The following is a 24,156-nucleotide window of genomic DNA, read 5'->3' as shown; positions in this document are numbered from 1 at the left end:
GCCTACGCACTGAATCATGACCAGCTTTTTCCATTTATTTATTAACAGATGCCCAACGGTGTTAAATAGAGAGTGTTCTTCCTTCTCTCAGCATAATTCCATAATTTACCATATGCAAGAATTCTGTGTTTTGTAGGAGATGCTTCTTATGGAATAAATCTCACCATGATATATATTTAAAAAAAAATGCCCAAAGTCTAAACTCCATGCAGTAATAAGATTTTATTAGAGCTTATAAAACTTGTATATACTCAACAGAGAAATTACTAAGGATTGATTTGGGTAAATTCTGGAGTTTTAAAACAAAGAAAAAAATTATTTAGTATTTCCTTGATAGTAACTATACACTATACCATGTTTGGCCAAGCAGGTTTCAGTTTGTTGACACAAATTGGATGTGGAAGTAAGATTGCAACAAAAAATATTTAACTCAAAAAATCCTATTCTAAGTGAGAGTTTGGTAAAAAGGCAAGACATTAAGAAATAGAGGACATACCCATGAGGAAGAATATTTTTCTCTTTTACCAAGTCTCTTATAGATATTTAGAGATGTGGAAGAGAAATACCACAAATGTTAGGCTATCTGCATGGTCACTTTCCATATCAGAGCCAAACTCTATTTCATCCTGCCCACAGTCTGCAGAGCCAGCCAAAATATAAAACATCACCTTCATTAAGAATTCACAGGCTTGAGAGACATATTACTCTTCCTTTTCTTCCTTTTTTTTTTTTTTTTTTTTTTTTTTGCTTAAATATGAATTTACAGTTATTGTTGAAAAAGTTTTGGAAATTGTCTTCCACATTCTCTTTTTACCAAATATCATTTGTGATAAATGATACAGCCATAAAAATATTTCAATATAATGAAAGTTTTTTGTTTATTTCTCAGAGGCTTTTGGGAAAGTAAAAATCTTAGATAAATAGGAAAACTCTTAAGAAGGGGAAAAAAAAGCAGTTCTCAAAAACTTTTTCTCAGAACAAAGGGTCAGTTTCTAAGAGAAATGGTATCGGGTTTTGCATGCTCGGGTTTGGTAGCAGGGCAGCTGCAGGGACAGCTTCTGCGAGAAGTTGCTGGAAGCTTCCTCCATGTCTGGCAGCAACAATCCCGGGAGGCTCCAAGATGGAGGTAGGCTGGGGCTGGACCCATTAGAAAAGATGGTAACATCTCTATGATAACACCTTTAAATAATAAAAAAAGTTGTCGTGCAGATGTAAGTGGGGCCAGAGAAGAGCAGGGTGAGAATATGTGAGCAGAGCAGCCCAGCAGCCCCCAAGGTCAGTGCAGAAGGAGGGCAGGAGGTGCTCCAGGTGCCAGAGCAGGGATTCCCCTGCAGGCCATGGTGCAGACCATGGAGAAACAGCTGTACCCTGGAGCCCATGGAGTCCATGGGGATGCAGAGATCCACCTGCAGCCCAGGGAGGAGACCCATGCTGGAGGTGGATACTGGAGAGCAGGCTGTGAACCAGTGAAAGATCTGTGGTGGAGCAGGCTCCTGGCAGGGACCTGCACACCCATGGAGCCCATTCTGGAGCAGGTTTCCTGGTAGGATTTGTTCCCTGTGGGAGACCCACACTACATCAGCATGTCCTTCAAGGAGTGCACCCCATGGAAGAGTTGGCTGTGGGAGGGATCCCACGCTGGAGCAGGGGAAGGACTCCTCTCCCTCAGCAGAGAAATAATGACCATAACCCCCTTTCCCCATCTCCCTGTGCTGCTGAAGGGGAAGAGCTAGAGCTGGAAAGGAGGGAGGGGTGAGGGGAATGTTTTAATAACATCTTATAAGGTCTTACTTCCCATGATCCTACTCTGATTTTGTTAATAATAAATTCAAGTAATAGCTCTGATTCAAGTCTGTTTTGCCCACAACAGTACGTGGTGAGTGATCTCTCTCTGTCCTTAACTCATGAACCTTTCATTAAATTTTCTCTCCCCTATCCAGATGTGGAGAGGATTGATAGAAAGGCTTTGGGGGTTGCCTGGCATCCAGCCAGGGTCAACACATTATATGTAACTGGATATTTTCCTGTATATAAAAAAAAAAATCTTGCCAGTCACAGCTGTGGAATCAAATGTATTGCTAAAAAACATCTTTTCTCTTTCCATGCACTGAACCCCTATTTTCAATTCTTTATTTTTGTAAATAACTCTGGCCTACATTTATCAAGACACTTTGTAAAATATTTCCTCAATTCTTTAAAACAACCCCTGGAAAGGAAACCATTTACTTAGCATTCAGGAACTTAACGTTTCTTCTGGACAAGAAATTGTTCTTTGTTTTATAATGCTCAACATCCTTTCAGGAAAAGCGTGTATATGTTTATGTGTCTGTTACTGGTATTGAAACACGTTTTGGCACAAGGAGTCAAACCCTTTCCCACATCTAACTCACTTCTTTGAATCTGCATTGCTTGTTCCAGCTCTGTAGACCATGACAGTGTATTCAGATTATTTGTGGGGATATATCCAGCCACACAGATTTTTAACCATATGCTGAGTAGCTGGGCCAATTCAGTCATGTTTGCATGGTGCTAAAGTGAATCTATAATATCTCTTAATGGCAGTTGCATCTCCCTTTTTCTTATGTTCCACACAGACACACAAAGACACACAGACATCAGCATGGTCTGCTTGCTCTGCCAATCAGCCAGCACTCCTGACATCTAAATAAATACTTGTGACATGCTGTATTGAGCCTCTGCCCTTGCCAGACAGGGATATACATGAAGGAAGCAAACAAGGAATAATGTGCCTCACATGCAAAAACTGTTTTGTTTCGCATGCTGTGAATGCAGAGCAAAAGAAAGGAAGATCAGGTGTAAAACACCATGCAGTCACCTCGGGGTCCTGCATTGCTGTACCGATAGATACAAAAAACTGCAAGACAGAAAGGATTTAGAACCAATCCCAAGCTCATGTGGAGCACAGTTTCACCAGCCCTCAACGATGCCTAATATATTAATAATATAAAACATCTACAAACTGTTCACAAATTGCATTTTCAGTCCCAGAGTCAGTTTCTAGGAATCAGCTGGTGACCCCACTGCAGTAGTCCCATGTCTCTTCAAAGATGAGTGCACAAGCTATGGCACAAGCTGTGACAGTCAAGTTATAAATGAGTGATATGTAGGAAACTAAAGTTATTTTTTGAATTGTGATGTAGTTGGGTATCATCCCTGCACAGCCATGCACTAAGGTCATAAATTCCCTGGGCTATCCAGAAGCTGATCATCTAAAGGGATGAGCCCATGGAACGGTTTGAGACAAAGAACCAGCTTGCTGACTGCCTGGACCATCACAACTGAGTGCTGCTACAGGTGGCAATTTCAGACACTTCTAGAGATTCCCTGGACAGCTCCTGCTGTGTCCAGCCCACACTGCACACCTGAAGGAAGGTGGACAGCTGATCTCTTCCTTCCAGCCACATCCTTATGTGGCCCTTGCTTCTGGAGAGGTCATGGTCAGCACGCATCAGACATCTCTGAACAGCCAGTATTAATTGTCCTTGTACAAATGGTGTGTTGGCTCTGTCTGGGATGGTGTTAATCTTCATGTTGGGAGAGTATTTGATATGTGGTTATGCAAAATTAAGATATAAAATGCATGCATCTCCAGTCTAGCTGGAGATGTCACTGTGAAGATCTGTGCAAGAGAATCCCTTTGCCAGCTGGTCACCTACCAACAGTCCTGAAGCTTAGGAGATTTGATAGCTCATGGAAGTGTTACCTAAGCCAAGATCTGAATTAAGGAGGATTTTCTCTCTAACAAAAACTCTGCCATGATTTCCTCTGAAACAAAAGGCAATTTGCATCAAAATTCCTGCCACTCACAGAAGCATCTGCACTCTCTGTTTTATATGAGGTCTCACTGTCCTGTCTTTTAAAATTTATGATTAATGGTGCATCTTCTTCTGGAGTGATTAAAGCCAGACTATCCAGAACTATCAAATAGAAGGGGAGGGGAGGCTCAGAAGCTGGGGCTACAGTAATACAGCCAAACCAGTGACAGAAGAATTGTGAAGAATTGTATGAGATGGGGATAAGGTGGCTGTGGTGAGGGAGGTGTGTGATCAAATCAGGATGCCAAGTCGACAGGTCTGATCAGAGTCAGAGTAAAGGAGCCACCTGAAAAATGCCTCAAACAGACTGACAGGGAAGTTTGAGTTTAAAAGTGCTACTAGAAGAAGTGGGACATTGTCCACTGAGGTTCCTCACTGCTCATCAATGCAAGGGCTGACAGCCCTTCCAAAAGCTGGCCCTAAGCCCACGTAGCTAAACTTCAACAAAGGACCATGTCCTCAGGCCCCACCAAAACAGTAAATCCCTAAAAAACAGGCCTTCTAGCCAAGATGCTTGGAAAATCCACCTTATATCACTAATATTTCCTGATTAAGATAATTAATAAACATTTTATCTTATTTTGTTCCTCATCAACTTTCAAGCCATTACCAAAGCCAAAATAAATAATGATCTTAATTATTCTCTGTTGCACAATAATTTACTAAGAATAACTCTTGTCACCTTTTATATCCAGTAATTTATTATAAAATCTCCCAGCAACCACAATTTTTTGTTATTCAGATGCTTGGAGGTTTGCTGTAAAGATGGAAAATAATAGATGTCCTGCCATTTGAGACAATTCACTACAGAGAGACAAGCCTGTCTTACCACTCCCCCTTGAAGCAGTAGCAAATAACTAATTTCTGATTCCAATATTGCTAGTTCTGTCAAAGATTTTCCTTTTTGTATAATTCAGAGCAAGCTCTTCTTCCCAAATCTTGTAACTTAAACTACTTTATTCTCAAACTGATCCCCAGTGGCAGAGATCCTGAAATGTAAAAATAGCTACTGGTTTATCTTGACTCTGTGTTCAGGCAGATTTTTTCCCACTTTTATCTAAAGATAAATAAATAAAGTTCTGGAAAAATCCAACAAGTGTTAGAATATACAGCATGTTAAACCACTGCAAATACCTCAAGTATTTAATCCATAATAATTCGATACATAATAATTGCATATTGCTATCATGACAGGGTCTAAAAATAGAAATTGTTTCATATGGTTCTAGACTGGTGATTGTTTAACTGAAATACTGTTTAACTTGAAATACTTGATTTTTAAAAAACAGGGTTTAGTGTGAATAATTTTTATGTGCAGAAAGTAAGAACATTACTGTAGACATGTATGTGTAAAAACCATAATTCCAGATTTATGCACTGTTATACCTTATGATAAATACATCACTATGCCAGTTAATTCCTTGTGTGTTTAAGAGACATGAAAAGACAATGAGTGGAAGCAATGTGCAGTGTTGGGCTTTTGTGTCTGCATGCAAATAGCAGCATTGCACTAGGCTGGCAGGAGCCCAGGTGATCAGTGCTTTTCATCAACCAGCCCTGCTCTGTCATCTCTTGGGCTTGCCCACCATACTCCCTGTACAGATTCCTGGTGCCACTGGCACACCCAGGGGACATGGAGAGCTACTTGCACCCATCCTCTGGAGGGTCACCAGCTGCTGAATGGCAGGAAAGTAGCGTATTTATTGAGTTGTTTTTTACTTATTTATTTCTTTTTTAATAAATTGCCTTCTCCGCACATCTGTTCCCTACCCTACTCAAGGCAGCAATAAGTGAACAATTTCAGGAATAATTTTCAAAAGCCAGCTCTGCTAGAGAGGGTGATATTAAAAAAGCAGCACTCAAAAGATTGAAACGTTCCCTGTGTCTTCCTCTCTCTCTTTGAAGTTATCATATCATCCTGGGGCCTAGCATTAAACCTGAAGAAGTGCTGGGGTTAAAATCTGCTTAATTACACCAGGTCATTCACAACCCATTCTCCAACTAGGCTGCTGTGTGTTGGGGTGGAACAAATATTAGAATTATCAGTCTAAATGTCTTTGACTTTTCATCAAAATCTATTGTAGTGAAGACTTAGAAGTCCTCCTGGGTAGGGGCAGCTGAAAAGGATTATACATCTTCAGAGGTGAGGAAAGTCTATGTGTGGGCAGCAATCCCATCCACATGCACTCTCAAAAATTGAAATTCTCGGTCCAGTTGGGCTTGCCTGCATCTGTGGACAATCACCATCTTTTCTGCAAATGCACCATAGACTTCTGAAACATTTTTAATAACTTATTCTGAGGAAAATTGAGATGTGAATAGATTCCCTTGATGCATTTCTACTCTGCCAAACAGACATTCAAACTTGTTCAGTATGAAGAGCAGAGCGTTGATTTAAAACAGTCAGTTGGAAGTAAAATAGAGAGAAAAAAAATTAGAGGAAAAAAATAAAGGAAAAGAAGAAGGAGAAACAACAGTCAAATTGAGAGAAACAAATGCTGTCAAGAGGAGCAAGAGTATTTGCCTTGCTGTTGTTGTTCTGTTACATTATCTGTTGATTTAAATTCTATTTAAAATGAATGCAATTTTAATTCAACATGGAGGAATACAGAAGAAGGCAGTGTAACTTTAGTTCTTGTGGTCTCAATTGTTATGTAATTTGAATCTTTCCCTGGAAAGAAAGAGGCCCCCTCCTTTTGGCTATATTGGCAAACTTTTTTGCTTGCCAGTAAGAGGTGGGCACAGATCAGAAAGCAGATAATGACATTGCAGAATGCCTCACAGCTGCCCATAAGAAATACTCTGGTAAAGCAGTTCAGGAATCACAAACTGGGCCACAAAACTATAAGGTCAGTTAAGAGTTCTTGAGATATATACCTGAGAGATTTTATATTTTTCTATGAGGTGAAAATGTCTAGGTTTGAATTCCTGCAAGGGGAAGGTGATCCTTCTTTTCTACTCAGCTTGGATGAGGCACATCTGGAGCTCTGTGTCCAGTGTTTGGCTTCCCAGCACAAGGGACACTCAGACGCACTGGAGTGGCAAAAGGCCAGGAAGAAGATGCAGATCTTGCAGCATCTGTCATACAATGAAAGAACAAAAGAGCTGGGACTGTTCAGCCTGAAGAAGAATTGAGCTAAAGAGGATCTTATTAATTGTGTAGAAATACCTGGTGGGGTGTGTAGAGAGAATGGAGCTGAACTCTTCTGTGTGGTACCCTGTGACAGCACCAGAGCAAATGGGCAAAAATTAAAATACAGAATATTCTATTTAAGTTTAAAAACCTTCTTTTTTTTTCCTCTGAGAATGGTCACACAATGAAAGAAGTTGCCCTGAGAGACTGTGAAGTTTCTATCCTTGGAGATATTCATAACCTGCCTAGTTAGAGCCCTGAGCTATGTATTTCACAGAACCCTGGCTTTGCATGCAAGGGTAGGCTTCCTACCCCAATTCCATTCTGTGATTCCATTAAAAAATCAAATGAAAAGAGAAATTCAAAATTATCTGAAAATAACAAGGTTACAGCCACAAAAATCTCACAATAAAAATGTGAAATAGGAATGCTGATATTGTTAATATTGTTAATACCTGAGCTGCATTAGCTCTGAGACTCACACGAGTAATTTTTCAGCACAAATTGCCTATAAATGTACCAGTTATTATGTAAAGAAATATTTCTTACAAAATCTGGGGATAATAATCCAGACAACAAGGAGCTTACCCAAGCATTGGAAAGAATCTGGATGAGCCCATAGTGTACCCAATGGGAGTTTTTATTGGCAATATACATACTGTAAGTTTAACAGAGGACTTGATATTTTGACGTCTTTTCTAGTAGGAATCACTCAGAACAAGAGAACAGAAAGGATCTCCTCTTGCTGGAGACTTTCATGTGTACATTTGGAAGGTACATTTAATCTGAATTACACTGCTATATTAATGACTTTTTGCTTTCTATGTTTTCTTAAGCCAAAATTACTAAATGTGCTTCTTTTGTTTCTGAAGAGAAGCTGCTATTCAGTCACTAAGTTTCTGAAGAGTCGTTTCTGAAGAGTTAGATAAAGGCTGTTTGGCTGTCCTTGTTTTAAAACTGAGTGGTCTTTAAAACAGAAGAAACAGTATTAAATTTTCATTTAAAAACAGCTTAAGCAAAGTAGGAGTTGTAGGGCTGCAGTATTGTACAAATCATACAGCAGCACATGTATATAAGAAATCCTACATAAGATCCCCTTTCCATCTGCAGTGCAAAACAAATCCTTCAGAACCATGGTGAAACGTTGCCATTTTTAAGAGCTGATCACTGAGGTAGCTGGTGCATTGTATAGCCAAGAATACAAAAATTAACCCAATGCATGCACAAGGTAAAAATAAGAGTCTAACTCTTACTCCACTTACACCAGCTTTAATCAAGCATGAATGACACCTTTGGTGGTAATTCCTCTGTTGGTCTGGTGAAGGCTTCCTATCTTCACTCTCCCACTAAACACAGCACCAGGGTAAAGGTAGGAAAGCAAGGGACAGTTCTTTGTTCAACTTTATCTGATTTTGTTCCTCTGCAAATTCAGCCTTCACTTTTCACAAGGCTGCCTAGGAAGGGCTAGTTAGGGCATTTCATTGCAAGGTGGGATGGTGCATATGGCACGTGCCTTCATGCCAAAACTGCAAACACTTTCCCAGCTTTTGCAGAATGAACCACAGAAACAAGAAGAAAATACCAGACCACACTCGTGAATGCAAATACAGATGTCATCAGGCATCTAAATAATCCCAGTGTGCCATCAGCTTTGAAATCTGTTTATCAACACTGTGCCTTAAGTTTTTCTCAAATGCCTTATTAGCATAGATACAGCCAGCATGGCAAATCAACCTCAACACAAAAACAGTTGCTCCCCAGAGGACAATAGAAATTAAAATAAGCTACCGATGTCTTTAAACACAGTATCACATTGAGGAAATGAAGCCAAAATAATTTTGATTAAAAAAGACTCATAGATGCTTCACCTTCACTGGTTTCTTCAATGACTTTTTAGGTCAGGTTTTTCTGATTCATCCTAGCTACTTTATTGAAATAAGATCTTTCTAGCTGCATTTTTCTTACAAGTTACATTGTGCAAGTTAATTGAGCATATTACTGTCTCTTGATAGATAATATGATCTGAATTTTACTGGAAAAATGGAAAGTGTAGCACGGTTTTGAAAACAGTATAAGACATTAGAACCTACAATTTTACCTGGTCTTAAGTATTTTTTGCAATTAGTTAACAAACTGTATAGTTACCTCATGACTTACATTTGCTATCCATGATTCCTTTAATAATGTTTCTTCTGTTTTCAGAATTCATTCAGAAATTTCAGGGAAACAAACTGGATTTTTATGTGTATATTCTTTAAAGGCGCAAGAAAATTAAGTCTGTTCAGGGGACAAAAAGTATATCCCTGAGTTCTTAAACAAAACTTGAAGAGATTTTAGCCAGATCCAGGAAGATTAGAAGAAGATCCTCTGTGTTCCAAATAGTGAGAATCAGTCTCAATGTAGAAATCAGGTATACAGAAAGAGGAACATGGAGGACTGTTTGAAATTACTCTTTTGTGCAAAAGTGATTAAAAATGAGTGTGGGTGAATGAAATGAAATGAAGAATGAAATCGGTGAGGTCAGAAACCAGGAAGGAAACAAGGCAGGATGGAGAGATATCAGCCAGCTTCAGCAATTTTGGTGGGCAGACCCTGGCTGGACACCAGCCGCACTTCTATCATTCCCTTCCTCAAACAGACAGGGGAGAGAAGATACAAAGATAGGCTCATAGGTCAACATAAGGACAGGGAGAGATCACTCATCAATTACAAAACCAAATTGACTCCCCATTTTCCCTACTTTCTATTTTCTCTTCTTCCTGCCCCCCTAGAGGCACAGGGGAACAAGTAAGGCAGGCTGCAGTCAGTACATCACACATTTTCTCTGCTGCTCCTTCTCCTCAGGGGAAAGGCTCCTCACACTCCTCCCCTAATGCAGAGCTGGGTCTCTCCCACAAGAGACAGTCCTTCATCAACTTCTACAACGTGAGTCCTTCCCACAGGCTGCAGTTCATCACAAACTGCTCCAGTGGATCCCTTCCTTGAGGTGCAGTCCTTCAGGAACAGGCTGCTCCAGTGTGGATCACCTACAGGGTCAAACATCCTGCCAGCAAATCTGCTCTAACCTGGCTCCTGTCTCCATCAGGCCACAAGTCTTGCCAAGTGCCTGCTCCAGTGCTGGCTTCCCATAGGGTGCTACAGCATGGGATCCTCCATGGGCTGCAGGGACACATCTACCTTGTCATGGTCTGCACCACAGGCTGCATGGGGATCTCTGCTCTGGCACCTGGAGCAGCTGCACTCCATCCTTCTGCACTGACCATGGGCTCTGCAGGGCTGTTCCTCTCACATGTTCTAATTACCTTTTCCCTTCCTGCACTACTTCCATTGCTGGCAGGCTCAGCCTTGGCCAGCAGCAGTTCTGTCTTGGAGCCGGCTGGCATTGACTCCACTGGACGCGGGAGAAGCTTTTAGCAGTTTCTCACAAACATCACCTCTATAGATCCCTCTCTACCAAAATCTGGCCCCACAAACCCAGTCCAACAATGCAAGTAGGTAGGAGTGAACAGTGAAGAAATCAGAGATACACATTGAGGTGTGGTGGGAGGAAAGAGACAACACCTGGATCCAGAAGTGTGAAAGGTAAAAAAAAGAGTTTGCAAAAGTTGAAAAGAAAAATTCATCTAAATGGGGGTAAAACCAAAAGTCAGATGAGAAGTCATCATTCTCTTAAAAGTACAGTACTGTTGCTGATGTCAAAATCAGCAGGCTTCTGTTTTCTGAGGCAGAACTAGCAGAATATCATTTGGCTACTGGGAAGAATATTAAATGCTATCCTCCATTCTACTGTTTTACAACATATGCCAAGAGAAATTAAAGCTGTTTGGAAATTAAGGATAAGTTCCGTGGGGGAAAGAGGCAATCAATGTGTAGTATGCCTAACTGGCTGTAAAATTATACATGGCAACTAACATGGAGCGTAGCAGACACAGCAGAAAATATTTCAGGAAAAGTCACTCGCAGGTTTGAACGGGTCCAGGCATGACAAGAACATACCAGATACACAACTTTGCATACTGCTTGGAGTGTGCATATCACAGAATGGAATTGCAGAGTGGTTTGGGTAGGAAGGGACCTTACAGGTCATCTAGTTCCAAAGGGCAGGGACACTTTTCACTAGATCAGGTTGCTTCAAGCCCCATCCAACCTGCCCTTGAACACTTCCAGGGGTGGAGCATCCATCACTTCTCTGGGCAACTTTTGCCTCACTACCCCTGAGTGAAGATTGTAATCTAAATCTCTGCTCTTTTAGTTTAAACAATTGCCCTATCACTACATGCCCTTGAAAAAAGCCCTTCTTCATATTTCTTGTATGTGTGTGTCTGTCTGCAGCTTTGCACAAGACAGACATGGAAATGTTTATTGTAGGTGTCACAAAGTCAACACAGTGCAGTAGAATGTAGTCCACCCATGAAGGAAGGCAGAGCCATTTTGGTTTCCAGACAGACAAATTGCACACCACTTACTCTTGGAGGAGTACTAAGTTGGTATTTTGCCATGTTGCTGCTTGCCAGTCTGCCCAAAAAAATCAGCATGGATTTGTGGCTATGTTTGTGAATTAGGGGGAGAGACAGATTTTGTGGTGGAGGTAGCTATTTATCATCACTCTTATAGACATGTCTAGCTCCTGTCTACTGCAGATCATCTATATCAAATGTAGATTTTAAAGCAATGTTTGTGATTCTGAGAAAGCACACTACTAGGTAACAATTTAGAAAGATTACCAAGGAAAGTATTAGCTGAATGTAATTGATCTATTCCAAATAATGCCCATTCACCAAGTGGCAAGTTTAAATACAAATGCTTCTGGTGTGCAACAGCAATGATTTTTTTGACTGGTTTATTTTCATCCCTCATAGGCAACGGTTTCCTCCTTGTGCACATAACATTGCACATTCCAGGATCTTCTCACATTCTTCCATCCTCCCATAGGTAAGGGCTTACCTTTCATCACCTGTTTCTGGAGTCCCCCACAACTCCCTTTAATTCTAACTAACCTGTCAGGAGCTCTGTAGGATACCTGTGTCCATTGGAAGTCATAAGTTTGTATTTCTTTCTCCATAAGTGTCAGAGGCATCCATTGCCTTTCCAGACCCTCCTCCCCCTATAGCCATACATTTGCTTTTACTCCCACCATACTTGTTCCCATCTTTTACCCACAAAACCACTTACAACTCAAATATCTCATTTCTCTCCATAGCATCCTAGCATCATAGAATCATAGAAGTATTTAAGTTGGAAAACAACCATTGAGCCCAACCTAAGTTAACATTAAGTCAATCAATGTATCATAGCAGGATTGGAAGAGACCCTTAAAGGCTATCCAGTCCAACACCCCTGCCATGGACAAGGAACATTTTCAACTAAATCAGGTTGCTCAGAACTCCATCCAAACTGACCCTGAATATCTCCAGGAATGGGGCATCTACCACCTCTATGGGAAATCTGTGCTAATGTTTCACCACTTTGACACATATTTTTGTTCCTTATATCTAGTCTAAATCTGCCTTCTTTTAGGTTGAAACCTTTATGTCTCATCCTATCTCAACAAGCCCCACTTGAAAGTTTGTGCCCATATTTTATACAGGCTCACTTCTGAAAGGCTGCACTAATGTCTCTCTGGAGCCTTGTCTCACACTGAAATACCAATGAAAACTGTAAGCTTAGGACATGAACTGCAGCTGGGCAAACCTGGACATGCAATCTTCTTCCTACTGAGAGACCTGTCTTTATGCTGTCTTGACTATGGTCCTTACTTAAGAATAATCTATAGCCATTTTATAATCCTCTGTAATCTTTTATTCAAGACATATTAACATATAATTTGATTGTCTTTTTATTTATATTTTAAAATAAAATATAATTATATTGTATTTTAAATCATTTTTTTGTCAGGTAATGGGCATTTATAAATGAGAAATACAACTGAATAAAACACCTGAATGAGTGTTTGATGAGTGTTATCAGTGTGTCTGATTATTGACAGGATGATCACTGCATGATCATGCTTTCTCTGAGGTTTTTGGGAGGCAACACATATCACTTCGTGTCACTGCTCAATCATATAGGAAGCCTATAGTACTGAAAGAAATATTATATTTTAGAATATTGATAAATAATTAAGCTATTAATTGTTATATAATTAATAACCACAGTCAGAGTGGGATGATCAGCTGGATCTTTTATGCAAATCTGATTAAATGGACATTTGGGGGTTCTTGGTGATTCTGTTCTCTTTGAAAGAATGAGCAATCAGAGCTCAGTTGCTTACTCTGTAGCCCCTCATAGTCTGCACTCCCCTCCCACCACAATATAAGTATCTCCTCATATACTTATCCAAAACTGACTTTTGATATTTTCCTCCCTTTAATTCTGTTGCTATGGAAATCTTCTCCCATAGTGTCTGCTTTGACTCAAAAGTGCTGAAAGCCTTTGAACATGCAGCACTCTTCTGTATCTTCAGGACATTTTGGAATAATGCAAACAAATGCGAGTGAAAACTGTGTTTATAAAGAAATCCCTTCTGCTCTTCCACGCCTTTCAATGTTTGCATGTTTATTTTAGGAAAAAATAAACAAGCATTGAGTATATAACCCTGCTCATACCAAATCTTCCCAAGGAACTGAACAAATGACACACAGTCTGCAAAGATTATTTGTCAAGTGCTGGAGCACAAGTGCCCCTGGAGAGCAATTGAAAACCTTCTTGTAATACCAGCTTGCTATTCTTTGTCTCTTACAGAAATGAACAATAACATTTCAAAAGTCAGCACCCAATTACTCTTACTGTATTCAAACAGGACTTGAAAAGCTTCCTGAATGTCCTGCAAGGATTGTGCATCTCCTGAAGGGCACAAAAGGAGACATGAGAAGTTCCCATGTAATGGGAGAGGCAGTGCCTCCTTCAATCTCCACTCTACTATCCTGACACAGCAGGAGACTTAATTCTATCCAGCTGACATGAGCAAAGGAGATCAGTGGAGTTTTATCCCTCAGAGTAATATGACATCAGGTATAAAAATGTGGGGGAAAAAGTGAATAGCTCTTCCCAGTAGATCTTAGAGGATGTCTAAATGGATGAATCAGTAAATATGATCAGAGAACCTTACTTTAAATAAAATGGACTTTTTCCCACTTGGAACTCAATCAATAGTTCATCAGTTATCTCTATAAAGAGTTTTCACAAAGTCTTACTCTTGCTTGTGATAACACGCTCTCAGAATACTTTTAAGTATAGAAATTCTAAATTTATTTCCCTAAAGATTTGATTAATTATGCAATCTACCATGCTGTTAAGTTAGTTCCCCTCTGGACTACTTGTGCTCTTCACCTGTTTGGTGTCCTTTTTTGGATAAAGGGTCTGACAATATTATCTAATTTGGCACTCGCCTTCATCAAAATTAAATTTTAAAAATGCAGAAAAGCCAAATAAATCACAAAATAACATAATAAATAATAATATAAAAGAACATAACTTTGCATACAAATAACCCAATCAACCTAAAAGTATTCCTCATGAAAATGCTGGGAAATATGTTTCATAAATGCTGTAATGACTAGAGTGGGGCTTAGAACTACTACAATTTTAAACTCATTCTCTTGAAATCTCTCTCTAGTGTGAAGCGTTTCTGTTTCTAAATTACATTGGAGAGGACTTCTGAGATCATCGAGTCCAGCCTTTGACCAAATGCTTCCATGCCCACTAAACCATATCAAAACTGCCAACACCACTTGTTTTTGAAGACTTCCAGGGATGGTGATTCCACATTTTCCCTGGGAAGTCTGTTCCAGTGATTAATCACTCTGTCAATGAAGAAATTTTTTTCTAATATCCATTCCAAACCTCCTCTGGCAAAACTTCAGTCTGTTTCCTCTTGTCCTATGCCTAGTTACCTCACCACACACTCCCTTCAGGTAGCTGTAGAGAGCAATAAGATCTCCCCTGAGACTTGTCTTTAACCCATTACCTGGGCCATTTTTGGATCTCTCCCCTTAGTGCTATGCACAGTTATCATTGTAACAGTGAACTGGAGACGGATCCCCACTGGCACGATCACATATGGTACCAATGAGGTAAGCACCAGCAGAGGATCCAGTCCATAGCTTTTCCTAAATTCAGTATCACATTATTTCCTTAGTAATGAGAGAGCTCAGTGGAAGTGGAACAAACAGAGTTCTGTGCCTATTACACTCATTTTATTATCCCCTGGATCATTTTGAAGTAATCTGCGGATAATTCAAATCCCTTTACCAATTTGAGCAGCATGTGTGGAGAGGCACTATAGAGCAAGGCAGTTAATGTCCCCTTGTATTTTACCACAATCATGCCTGGAATACCACATTCAATTCTGGGCATCCCTGGAGAGCTCTGAGGGCCAGCAATGAGATATTGAGGGTAATAGGCAGAACTGGTCCTTGGTGGGGAAAATAGGTGACTCGAAGCATGTTGCAAATGATATTTTATCCAGTTATTTCTCTTCCTTTACAGCATTCCAGGAATGAGCAGATTCAATTAGCAGAGAGGTGGCAAGAGATGGGTTTCAATTGCAAATCGTCCTTCCCAGTAACACAATAAAAATGAGATAGCAATCAGAATATACCAACCAAATTCTCCTAATTTATTAGAAGACCTGTGTTTTATATACTCAAAATGCAACACTGACATAAGAAATAACTTTCTTGATAATTAAGAGAAGTTTTCTTTTTTTTCATGTCTTCTCATGTTTCAGGAATGATGACTGTTTCGTTTTTACAGAAGGATGGTCATTACTGCCATATATTGCAGCATGAAATATGTAAAAGTTTCATTGATCTTGAGAAAGCAGCTTCAAAGAAAGATTATTGAAATTCCTTTGCTCTGATAAGATCTGATCCTGCTTTTCTGAAGTGAAGGCAGTTTTGTGAAAATCCTAATGGGGCAGTGTCTGTCCTTTAGACAACACTGTTAAATTTAATCTAGGTTAGAAAATATCTGAGTTTATCATTGCAAAGTGTAGGTATTTTCTTACTATGAAGAAAAACCATTTTCTTTTCTCTTTCATTGAATTTCTTTCCAAACAGAACATTCAATTTAACTTTTCAATCCATAAGCAAGTGTGTACTGAACTGCCAATTCTCAATGGGATAGTTCAGAATTGGTGATGGACTGCATAGCTATAATTTTAAAAATACTAATTCACTGGTGACCTAAATACCAACACAGTGGCAAATTGAAAAATGTTTCTAAGCAACAAAGACCTATCAACACAATGAAAATTCCTCCTTCAGAAATTGCTACCTGAAGCAAAGCAGAAAAGAATATGTATAAGATTTGAAGGAGGGTAACGAAAAAATGAGCCAGAAGCACCCTTATCTTTTAAAAGATTGTTATGTCTACATATTTATATGATTCTAGGTTTTGGTTTTTCTGAGATGGGAGACTTTCAGGAAATCTAAAAGGGAGGTGTTGCCACATGGAAAAAAGAAATATCACGAGAGCAGAACTGCTCCAAAAGTGATAGGTAAAAGCAAAACTGTATCAGAAATGTGGTCCTTCTCACAGAAAATTCCTGATCCCCTTGAGTTATTTAAGATCACACAGCAGTTTCTCAAGGGCAGATATGTAGACACTTTATAGCTCCTTTAGGAAGAAAACTTGTCATTATTGCATTAGTGTTGTACTCCCTGGCCTAGACGTGCCAGTAGCTGACTGAACACTTAAACTGCACAAAGTTGTGGAAGCATCACTGGGGAACAGAAGTAGCCTATTGTGAGTAGTAAAGTACTTTTTATTTCTGTAATATCCCAGTCCTGAGCCCTCAGGGTTACCTACAAAATGAGTCTCCCATCTCCTTCAAAAATACTTGGAAATTGAAATATGTGATTTTTCTGGTTTCTAAAATTCATATATAGGGAGATACAGATTTTCTGTCAAATTAATAGATCTGCTCACTCTTCCACCTTTCTGTATCTCAAATGATGAAATAACTGCATCACACCCCACTTACTAACACCATGTCCTGTTTGAAATGTATCACATAGGTGTTTCTTCCCATCTCATACATTACCATAAGAAAGTTAAATTTAGAACTATTGTTCTCAGTCTGTGCTTGAAATGAAATGTTCTCCTTCTTTCTCAGATCTGAAGAAGAGTTTTCATCTTTAAAGCTCATGTGTTCTTCCACCTCTCTCAGTTCTTACTTGTCTTTTTACTCTTTACTCTCCATGCCTTATTACAAGAGCAATGCACACTTCCCACCATAACTTTTTGACTTCAGAACGCGTTGTCCAAGGCCTGCCAAATTGAATCACCTTCCTTTACAGACCTAATGCTCTGAGCTATGAATGATATAGTGGAAGATTCATGCTTTAACAATTCTACACTGTCTTTCTTAATGGGAGAGTTGTCCAGTAGAAATTGATGGAATGAGAGCCACTCTAGATGTGGCAATTGGAATGATAGAATGGATGGTGTTGGAAAGGACCTTTAAGTTCAGCTAGTGCCATGGACAGGGACACCTTCTGCTAGACCAGATAACTCATAGCCTTGTCCAACCTGATCTTGAACATGTCTATGGTAATCCACAATTTTTCTAGGCAGCCAGATCCAGTGTCTCACCATCCTTCTCATAAAATAATCTTCCTTATGTTCAGTCGAAATCTACCTCCTTTCAGTTTGGAACAAACACCCCTTGTCCTGTCACTACAGAACAGGGTAAAAGGCCTCTGTCTTTCTCATAAGCTCCCTTTAATTATTAAAATAGCCTATACTAGTAGATACTTTACACTAATATAGTAGCAAGGAATGTACTTGGACATTCAAACACACTTATCTGTATTAGTAAGTCATTGACAGGCTTTGCTGGCAGAAGTCAGGAGTTATAATTTGCAAAGAGCACCTCAGTAGACATTCAGCACACCGCACCATATTTTGAAGGCTCGGAGGCATAACATTGTCATTTCTTCGCCCAGGCATATTCTAGAAAGCATTTAATACACTTTCAAAGCAGTTGCAAAATAGAAATCCATAAATTTTAAGTGAATGAAAGATCACTGTAAGAAAAAAATTACTTTTTATTTCTGTATTTTTCTTAGTTGTTGTTTTGATTCGTTTTTTTTTTTTTTTTTCCAGAACTGTAGCTGTGTTGCCATGACTGCATATTAGCACTGGTAATTTTGAACTTCAAAATTCTGTTGTTTTCTTTTAAATCTAATTGTTGTTAATATGGCAGAGCACATATATTTTTACCAGAATTTATAGGGAGTTTGCTTCAAAGAAGAAAAGCTGTTACTGGCAATCAGAATTGATTCACACTAGTTACTCTGAACCAAAGATGTATGAGAAAGAAAAGATCATACAAGAAAGATTTCCCCCAGGATAACTGGTGTCTTTCTGTATTTTGGCATTAGAAGTGCTGTTTGACAGTACTAGAGAGACAATCCAGTACAGGTGACTAAAATTCATCCTCGTGTATATAAATTTCCAAAAAGCATTTGTCTCCCCTTTCCAGGGATTTTATGCTTGCTGAACCTTTTGCTAAAATCAGTGTATTTATCTGAAAGAAAAGCAAATTTTCTGCAGTAAAAAATGAGTGAGGCATTTTGTTCTGTCTACTAAGAACACAGAAAATTTGACTCAGATGGAAATTTTGGAATAATTAGCAGAGGACAGAAAATAAACAATCTATTTTTAGCAAACGGCATATTAAATTTATAAGCTTACAGTGGTTTTATATTGACCACTGAACGAGCACTAGTTTGTCTGTGGTGGAATACTCAGTTATTAGCCTAATTCTGTAAAGTGAGCTTTAGCATTGCCTAATATTGAAGAGCAATTTTACATACATTATATACAGGACTGTTTCTAGAAAATGGACTTTATGCAATCCTTAGTCATTTATGGGTAATTAAGTCAGCAATTAATGGTATTGCCTTTTCAATTAAATGGTAGAAACAGCATATTGCTATGCAAAGGGACTACAAAACAGCAAAATGAGACTGTTCATAGGTGCTGTTACCTTGTCAATCTTTTCACTTCTGTGGGAAGTAGGTCTGTTGTTTTAAGGTGAATTTTTTTAATGTGCTTTGGAAAAAATAACTTGGATGTCCCAAATTTCATTAGATAACTGGTATGCCTACCGTCTTGCTCCCTCTCAGTGTCTTGGCCTGCAATATTTACATATATTATGCCCATGTTCTTGTATTCCTCAGCTAAGATAACAGAGAAAACTAGAAAACAAAAATATTTAAAGACATCCCAAGGAGATAACTCATATATGAACAGGAACCACTGCTTTTGAGATTATAGAGTTATATAATCATTTAAAATCACAGTATCATAGAATCATTAAGGTTGGAAAATACTTTCAAGATCATCAAGTCCAGCCTCTGACCACATACCACTCTGCACATTGAACCATATATCTACTCATTTATTGAAGTCTTACAGGGCTGGTGATTCCACCACTTCCCTGGGGAGCCTGTTCCCATGCCTGACCACTCTTTCAGTGAAGATATTTTTCACTAATATCCAGCCCAAACCTCCCCTAAAGCAACTTGTGGCCATTTCCTCTCTCCCAGTGTTGGAGAAGACCTCTAAGATATCTCTAAGATACAGCTAATGCTCTTGCATCCAGCATGGTCTCAGCTGCCATAAAATCAAAGGAAAATAGGGAAATTACTACATTTGTCTCAGGGCAATGGATTTTATCTGCTGTGGCCTCCTATGGATGCCCCCCTATCCCCAGGTGGATCTTGCTGTCTGGTGGCCACTCTGGGCTCAGCTGGGGCTCCATGGGCAGGGTGAGGGCATTGCTCCCCGTGTGCCAGGGACTGACAGCATTTCTGCACTCCAGCAGGGACAGGTGTGGAGCATTGCACATCTCACTTCATGCCAGCTATGATGGATGGACCCAGACTTTCTGTTATGAACAGATTTTTGTAATTTATGAACTAAAACAAGATGCTCCTTTGAGCACTAGCATGGTTGGGTTGGTGTTGGGAATCAGCATGGGTCTTGGTAGGAGGAGGATGGGAGGGACTCCTAGTTTCACTTTTATTCTCTTTTCTACAGGTATTCTTGGTTCCCTTTATTCCATTGTCTCAGTCTGCTTCATTATTTTTGGTCTATGACTAAACTGCTACCTTATATTATCCTGTGTGGGTAGGCTTTTTCTAATAAAGGAGGTACAGTGGCATGAGTTCTCTGCTCAGGTCTCCAAAGGCACTTTGCTGAGACTGGGACCATGCAGTGATTAACAGCAACTGTGCACAATTTGGCCTCCTTTTGATCTATTAACTGTCCATAAACAAAGGGCAGTTTCCAAACAGTCATTTTTCCCTGTTCCAAATTATTTTCTTATAATGTTTTATGCTAGTGCAATTCTGTTGGCATTGTTTACACCTTGAGAGGAACACTAGATTTAGAATCTGCAAACAATATTAAAATGCTGCAATTTTCTAAAGAATGGGTCAAAACCTCTCATTGTGGTATTCAAAACCTCATACTTGTGCTATTTAAGTAAAAAAATACTCTTTTTTCCCCAATTTCTATGAACATATACTCAAATGCAAAACAGTTTCTAAAATTTCACTTTTCAGGACAGGCTATATACTTCATCTTCAGTGTAAAAATTAAAGCCATGAAGCTCCCAAGTGGGCTAAGAATTTCACATTCCATTTTCACTCATCATCTAATGCACATTAATCCTTGAAGCAATGCCTGCTCTGGCCCCTGAAAGGCAGAAAAGTTTGTTTGGTTTGCTCAGAGTATTCCATAATTAAACCCAATGAAGCTTTCAGTGCAAGTTATTAACTTGGTGGTAGAAACAGACATTTGTTAAACAAAAAACAATTATATCAGATGTGATTAATAGCATTTTTAAGCACACAATATTATCTTATTACAGTAGTGTTATATTGCAATGTTGTCAATCCCAATTGTTAAAAAAATGCTTAAATTCACATTACTTTAAATAATACATTTGAGAATCACATGCTTGCTCTTTTATAAGGCATTTTGATATTTTCAGGCATTGCTGCACTGGTATTCAGAAGCAGGCCACTGGAGGACAGAATCTAATGGGCTATTCCCGCTCCTGTGGATGGACAAGGAGAACCTCCATTTCACACTAATTCCACGCTGTGAGTGGAATCACCACCTCTCTGATCTGCTGCCTCTTAGCCCATGAGCACACCCTAAGCCCTACCAGTCGATAACACTAATTATTCGGAGTGTCACAGTTCAGTGGGCAATGTATATGTGAACATGATGGATTCTCAGCATTATCAAGAGTTAGTTCTATACTCCTAGAGCCTCTTTACTGGTATAATAAGTTGCACGATCTACAATGAATAAAAAAAACATTTCATACAGTTATAGTCTGCCAGGACTAGCACTCAAACCCTGTCAAATTCTCCTTGCTTTAAGTTATGTAGAATCAAATCCTTTTCAATAGCTGAACAAAAGCCATTGCTATGCTTTATTTTCCTTCCCAAAATAAGTCTAATGCAGGCAAAAAAATGAAGACAGGCTTGTCAGTGATGGCAAGCAGAAAAAAAATACATATAAATCACTGAAAACAACATTTTTCTGAGTAACATGAAGCTGATTTAAAGCAACATCTGGCCAAAGACAGTGTCTATGAATTATGTCTACTTAATGAAGAGAATGTGAAAGATTTCAATACAGAGAAAAATATTAAGAGATACTTACAGTTTTGAAATATTTCACAGCTGACAAGAAACACCATTTAATTACTATTAAAACTGACCTTTATTGGAAGCCATATGGCTAACTGGATTCAGATCACAGTTTGAGGACAGTGTAAAGTTCCTAGCCCTTATGAACAGGTAAAAGTGATCTGTCTGATCAGGCTCTCCATTAACCAATGTGACACACCTGAGGAATTTGGGCTCAGAGACACTGCTCCAAGAGCACAATCAGCTTGAGAGAAGCAATTTGAGCATCACAAACAGAAGGCTTGCATATGCCCAAATTCACTTTTCTGTTCCTCTCTTAACCAGAGACTCCTTTGGAAGAAGCATTAAGGCCTATGCTTATCTGAAAACATATATATATATGAATATACATACACAAAAATATTTTTGCATATACATGCAAAAAATACCTAGGTTTAAGGAAAAGCTTTAAAATTATAGGGCTAATTTCTGTTCTGCAGTGGGAAAAGCAAGGAACAGAAAGAAGATCTTTGTTGCTGTCAGGTCTTCTGTATTCACTTTTCCCAATTTCCATCAAAATCTTTTGAAAATTGATACCAACTTATTTTTAAAAATTCTTAGTCATAGGTTCATGTTCATATAGACTTTTCTTTTATGCCTCATCCCCCTCTTTTTCATTCCCAATTACAATTATAGTGTTGGCTCTCTAATATATTCTCTAGACTAGAGTCTGGGTTATTCCAGTCAGTCCGTCAAGTCTCATTTTCTGTCACGAATTTTCTGGGGAGCTGATTTTTTAATGTTGTTGCATCTTGGTCACAGTAGCTTCTGCCTTGTGATGAAACAAGAACAGAAAGTTGGGATAATGTCATCCCTGCTGCAATTTGAGAGAAACACCAGAGTTGCATCAAGAATTAGTTTAGACCAGGGTGTTCAACCCAAATAAACAATGACTACAGGGACTACATTAAGTAGAAATATATCTGAAGTTAGTGAAATAACGTAAAATAACAGGACACAAAATAAATGTTTTGGGCTTTCCAAAACACAGTCCAACATTCTTCTCATCTTAGTTCCTTGCCAAACAATGAAAGCCCTCTTTTCCTGAAAATGACTGCATAATTTAAATGTTTTTCTTCTTTTATTTTTTCCTCAGTGGGACAAAAACAAGAGCAAGGGAGAGTTCTCATACAAAGACATATCTATTTTTGTTTTAAAAGTTGGAAAAAACAAGGGATATTATGGTCACAAAAATATATCTAGAAGGCACAAATTTAGAAATTTGTCAGCAGTGGTGATACAGAATTAAGTAACCTTAGAATTTCATTTCCAAAAATTGCTGTTGTCTTGTGGGTCAAGAGTACAAATCCCTGAAAAGCCCAGTCATTTTTAAAACCACACACAAGGCAGCCTTATAATCATTGATTGATTCTTGCACTCTGTTGATGGAAACAATGAGATAAACCATGAAAATAATGCCCTAAAGCTTTCATGCTTGAAAAGACAAAGACAGAGAGAGAGAAAGAAAGTTTCACTTTGCGTTTGATTTTTCCACCCAACTTTGCAGGAGTTCAGGGTTCGGACATATGGTGGAGTATGTGCAATCAGTAAAGTGACAGCTACTCTTTCACCCTTGGGCAGCAAATGGAAATGTAGCTTGTTTATAAGCCAAATTCTAAAAATAGCAAGTGTTCCTTTTAACATGGCAGAATAGTGTGACTCATGCATCATTCTGACATAAACATGACATCTGTTGCAGTCAAGTCATTATGTCCAAATCCTGAAGCCAGATGCAGTTTGACCATTTTCAAAACTGCTTATCAATCTATAAAAATTATTTGAGTATCAGTAGAAAAAATAACAGCAATCTGGAGATAATTTCCCAAATATTGCATGTGCTGGTTTTATTAGGACCTGAAATCTAAGCTATTAATTCAATCAGTGAAGTTATAAATAGGTTAAAAACAATCCACAATCTCTCATGTCATGCTGTTATATAAACTTAGATGCCTGGCCATCCTAATAGCTTATTTTATGGTTAATGTACAGAATTTCATGGGGCACCTATTACTGCCATAGTACAGGACAGGACACTGAGTAAACAACTAGCAGCCTCTTTGCCTAACCTGTCCATCTCTAAAATGGAGGTGAGGATAATGCTTTTTATGTGGCCAATGTCTCCCCTTCTAAGCAGGAGCTTTCAGCATTAGCTTTCCAAAACTCAGGTCTCTAAGATGGCTGTGAGCAGTTATAGCTAATTGCCCAAGATTGCTTTGTAGTGGATGGAAAGAGATGAGCACTTTCAGGGACAGCTTTCTGAGCAAATGAATCACCTTTTTCAAAGGATCTCCAGATGGCTATTAAATGAGTCCAGGTGAAGAGTTTAGACCTGTATTTTTCAGGTTGAAAAAGGGCTGAAGCAGACCAGGGGCAGGGGGAGGAGCCTTGAGGGTCCAATATTGTCCCGGGCTTGGTCAGCATTTTGCATATAAATCACCCTCTCTTTGTACACTTTTGTTATTGATATTGT

At 39.0% G+C, this 24,156-nt stretch overlaps 1 long non-coding RNA gene across 1 annotated transcript in view; it reads right to left on the bottom strand.

Annotated features, from left to right (window-relative positions):
- LOC134415151 (uncharacterized) overlaps positions 1–24,156 on the bottom strand; it is a 121,644-nt gene that overhangs the window by 5,413 nt on the left and 92,075 nt on the right. The gene's annotated exons all lie outside the window — the stretch shown is intronic.

The sequence above is a fragment of the Melospiza melodia genome, chromosome 2 (assembly GCF_035770615.1).
Source record: "Melospiza melodia melodia isolate bMelMel2 chromosome 2, bMelMel2.pri, whole genome shotgun sequence".
Classification (NCBI taxonomy): domain Eukaryota; kingdom Metazoa; phylum Chordata; class Aves; order Passeriformes; family Passerellidae; genus Melospiza; species Melospiza melodia.
The sequence above is the reverse complement of the archived record's forward strand: the minus strand, read 5'-3'. Positions and strand labels throughout refer to the sequence as shown.